Source organism: Penaeus monodon, chromosome 1 (genome assembly GCF_015228065.2).
Source record: "Penaeus monodon isolate SGIC_2016 chromosome 1, NSTDA_Pmon_1, whole genome shotgun sequence".
In the NCBI taxonomy this organism is placed as follows: domain Eukaryota; kingdom Metazoa; phylum Arthropoda; class Malacostraca; order Decapoda; family Penaeidae; genus Penaeus; species Penaeus monodon.
In genome coordinates, this window is record NC_051386.1 from 60,629,471 (window position 1) to 60,634,470 (window position 5,000).

Sequence of the window (5,000 nt, forward strand, 5' to 3'; positions counted from 1 at the left end):
GCACCTCTCATAATTGTTTCAGAATATATATTAAAGAGGTGCGGAGACAGAATGCAACCCTGTCGTACTCCTTGTTTGACTTCGAACCATTCTGTTAACCCATAAGTGGTTCTTACAGCTGCTTGTTGTTGGTCATACAAGGCTTTTATTAATTGGATGATGTGTTTTGGAAACTTCATATCGTACATGTTATTCCAGAGGATATCGTGATCAACAGTATCAAAAGCTTTCACATAATCGATGAAACACAGGTATAGGTCTTTTTGATGTTCTCTGTTTTTCTCTATGATCAATTTTAAATTTAGAATCTGGTTTCTGGTACCTTTTCCAGGGCGAAAACCTGCTTGTTCGTCTGCAATTTCCTCTCTTAACTTCAACTTCATTCTTTCAGCAATAATTTTCAACAAAATTTTGCTGCTGTGACTTATTAAGGCAATTGTCCTATTATTGTTGCATTGGAGTGCGTCACCTTTTTAGGTATGGGAGTAAAGACTGATTTTACCCAGTCTTCTGGCCATTTTCTTTCATTCCATATTTTTGTACAGAGTTTGTAGAAGAAGTATTCAACACTTTCGCCAGCATTCTTAATTAGTTCTGCTGATCGATAGATATAGTTAGATAGAAAAAAAAATCATAAATAGATATGTGCATTAAACATAACTTACCTATCCCTCGTCTGAAAGTAAAAATATCCAAGGATAATTCACTGATTTACACACGCTTATATCGGGCTTACACTGTCTCACTTGGGGTATTTCTCCTTGCTTATAACTTTGCATCAAAATTCCCCGTAAGTTCCAGAAACGCAAAGTCAAGTCTCTCTCCAACCGCTGGCGAGCAGCAGTCTCTCCTCCCTTCCACCTCGTAGCTCCCGTGGGGCCACACTGAGCCAGGTGAGGGCCACCACGTCGCTATGGCAACGCTCGTGCTTTAGTGACGTCATCTTGGCAGTGTCTCGATGCCCACGCATACCTGGAAAACAAGCAATACAAACCCTTATTTCAATATTCATGCTAAAACACCAGTAGAGCTTACGCAAACTAGGGAAATAATAACGACAATAATAATAAAAAGAGAGCATAGAATGGACAAAAATGGAGAAGTAAACAACAGAAGAACCTCATACGCCCGGCAACGCGGAAGGCAGCATCTGCAACACGTGTAGAGAGAATTGCACAGGAAGGACTGAAGCGTTAGTCAGAAGGACAAGTATATTCTGATCCTGGACCCATTGTCTGAGCTTGCACAGTCATGCATGTCCATTCTTTAGCAACGGGTTTGCAAGGGACCACCAAAAAGCAAGCTATTGTTTTCTCCCCTCCGTTTTGGATCGTTATCTTTATCTATCCCCAAAAGGGAGTAGGAGTAAGTAAAAAAAAATCTAGAAATAGTAAGATGAACGAAAATAGAAATTTCACTTTTTTTTTTTAATCTTCTTTATCTTATCTTTCACTTAGACCTCCTTTTCCCCTATAACTTGCCAAACCACAACAGTTCTACTTCTTGCTAAACTACTTTTACATTAAAATCACGCGGACTTGACTTTCCACTACGTCCATATATGAGAAAGACGAAAGAATTGGAAAAAAAACTAATTTAAAGAAAAATCATAGAGATAAGAAAACCTACAATTATCTCGTAAGAAAATAATATGTAGGCCATGTATTTTGTTTATTGAGACGCAGATGTACGTGGCAAGTTGATGACTTGTGACAGGCTGGTAATGACTGTTGACAACTTGGTGATGACTGATAACAGGTTAGGTTAGTGATGACCCATTACACGTTTGGTGATGACTAATGACTGTATAAGTTTGGTAATGAGTGATGAATTATTGACAGCTTGATAATGATTGATAACAGGTTGTGATGACTGATGACAGATTGGATATAAGTGATGACAAGTTGACAAGTTGGTGATAACTAATGACTTGTGATTGGCTGGTGATGACTCTTGACAAGTTGGTGATGACTGATGACTTGTGACAGGCTGACGATCACTGATGAAAGCTTGATGATGACTGGTGACAAATTGTTGATGACAGAATTATCGCAGCGTCACAACAGCCAAGGCCCGTCGCGTCACAAGCGCCTCGATTCAGGTCGCTTCACTGACTCACTTCCGGTTGCCGTGAGTCGCTTCTTCCCTCATAAAACCCGTTGCTTCATCTCGACTCGGCGATTCATATCTTGTTTTATTTGTTTGTCTTCTTTTTTTTATCAGAATCGTTTTTGCTGCGTGTGCCAATATTCTTATTTATTTATTTATATCTCTGTCTTTTATTCTCCCTCTCCCTTTTTCCACTCTCTCTCTCTCTCTATCTATCTATCTCTCTTTGTCTCTGTCTCTCTCTTTCTCTCTCTCTCTCTTCCGCCCACGCCTCATGCCATCACTCTAACACACCCATCCACGCGACACACTGTCCCTCGCCACGCCGCCCGCCCATACCCCATGCCCCCCTCTCTCCCACACCCCCGACCCCCACCTATCCCCTTCCCTCCTCTCCTGCGCCCAATCGCCACTGGGTCGCAGTAGGGAGGGTGGGAGGGGAGGCGTCAGGGTCCGGCCTTCCGTTAGGTGTGCGGGCGACCTTGGTGGGCTAGGGGGGGGGAGGGGGAGGGGGAAGGAGCGTCTTCACTCTCGCTGATAAAACCTTTTTCGCTTTGGCTGCCTCCGCCCGCCCGCCCCGCTCTCGCTTTCGTTGCAATCTCTCTCCCGAATTTCCTTTGCGCTTTTTATCTCGTCACGTGTGTATGTATGTGCGTGTATGTGTATGTATATAAATACACACACACACACATATATGTGTGTGTGTGTATGTGTGTGTGTGAGTGTGTGTGTATGTTACGAAATATGCAAAATATATTTATGGCTATATCTATATCTAGCCGTCTCTCTCTCTCTCTTTCTCTGTGCACACACACACACACACACACACACACACACACACACACACACACACACACACACACACACACACACACACACACACACACACACACACACACACATAGACACATACACACACGCACATATACTCTATATGAGTATAGATACTCATTAATACATGCATCCACAAATCAAACTACAACAAAACATACATAAGATGAATAAATACCAGACAAAACGAACCAACCAAATAAGGTGGAATAGATAAATAAAAAATAAGCAATCCCTCAAATGGATGAGCAAACAAACAGAGAGATAAATAAAGGAAATGCAAAATAACGAATCGGCGAAGCATGCAGAACGGCTGTCAACATTCCACCGCTGCCACCAATCAGGGCACGAATGCAACGATGGTACAGGAGACCAGCTGGTGACCGAAAGCGACCTTGAGGCGGCGGGACAAGTGAAAGCTCTTCATCCCAGCCTGCTTGGTCCTACAACGTCCTGCGGCATAAATCTCACGCGTCGGGCCTTCATTATGGGGCTGTCGGGGAGGTAGGACGTCGGGTTAAACGGAAGGGGGGTCGTAAATTCCAAAGCGGATATTGCGACTCTGAACTTCACAATTGGATGGTATGTACACATATATTTACATACACACACACATGCACATGCACACATATGTTTGTATATATATATATATATATATATATATATATATATATATATATATATATATAATATATATATGCTTATATACATATGCATATTAATATATATATATATATATATATATATATATATATATATATATATGCACAGTTATACATATACATACACATGCAGTTATACATATACATATATATACATACATATATATACATATATATATATATATATATATATATATATATATATATATATATATATATATATTGTTACGCCGACCGCCTCGTCTCTCTGCCACCAACACAAGGCAGGCTAGGCAGACGGCGTGTTATCCACAGGGTCGTGAACACTGAACAGCTCCAAGAGGCACCAAGCACCACAGCGTCCCAGAACACCACGAGGGGAAACCCACTTGGCGAGGCAGGGCACGAAATAAACACAAAATGACAGTCTTTCCTTTATTTACACAAGTTACAATACAGGGGGAAACCAGCATGTCACACTGCACGATACAGCTTATAACAGGGCAACACAAAGTTATATCAGGTCACAAGGGCACACACGAGGTCTTCACAGGAGCAGCACCCAACCGCGTCTCTCTGGCTTGTTCCTCTGCTCCTCCGCTCACAGCCAGTTGCGACATGTTTGCCCAGGATCCTTTTCATGTTAACACATGCCTAGGTCATCCTTTTCATGTTAACACATGTTTCGCACAGAGACAAAGACCCACTGGCGTAGCAATATATATATGCACACAAATACATACGTGTATATATATGTGTATATACATATATCTATCTATCCTATATACCTATCTATTTATCTATCTATCTATCTGTCTCTCTATCTATCTATCTATCTATCTATCTATCTATGTATCTATCTATATAACATTAACCATTTTGTTTTTCATTATTGGCCCTTTAACTTTTTCTTCTTCTTAAGACTTATAAATAACGGTCTTTACTGCCTGACATAAGAAATTACAGTAAAATACATTAGAGAGTTCGCTTGTCCATTTTTGCGATGGTCAATTTGAGAACCGGAAATAAAACTAAACACAAAGTAATAATAATAATAGCAAGAGATAAAAAGGATGGAAAAATAGGGCTGTGGCCGGGGAGGCAAAGGAGGAAAAGACAGAAACTGAAATATATATATATATATATATATATATATATATATATATATATATATATATATATATATATATGTATATATGTATATATACAAACAAACACACACACACACACACACACATATATATATATTACATATATATGTATATGTGTGTGTATGTGTGTATCTATAACAAAACAAAACAAAAAATATACATATATATGTGTATACATACACACCTCTCTCTCTCTCTCTATCTCTCACTATAATATATATATATATATATATATATATATATATATATATATATATATATATATATA

The 5,000-nt window shown here is 39.4% G+C and overlaps 1 protein-coding gene across 1 annotated transcript in view; it reads right to left on the reverse strand.

Annotated features, from left to right (window-relative positions):
* LOC119575229 (mucin-2-like) overlaps positions 1-874 on the reverse strand; it is a 74,287-nt gene extending 73,413 nt beyond the window's left edge. The window contains exon 1 of the mRNA XM_037922732.1: positions 666-874. The gene's annotated coding sequence lies outside the window, so the exon portion shown is untranslated. The remainder of the gene's footprint in view (positions 1-665) is intronic.
* Between the last annotated feature and the right edge of the window lie 4,126 nt (positions 875-5,000).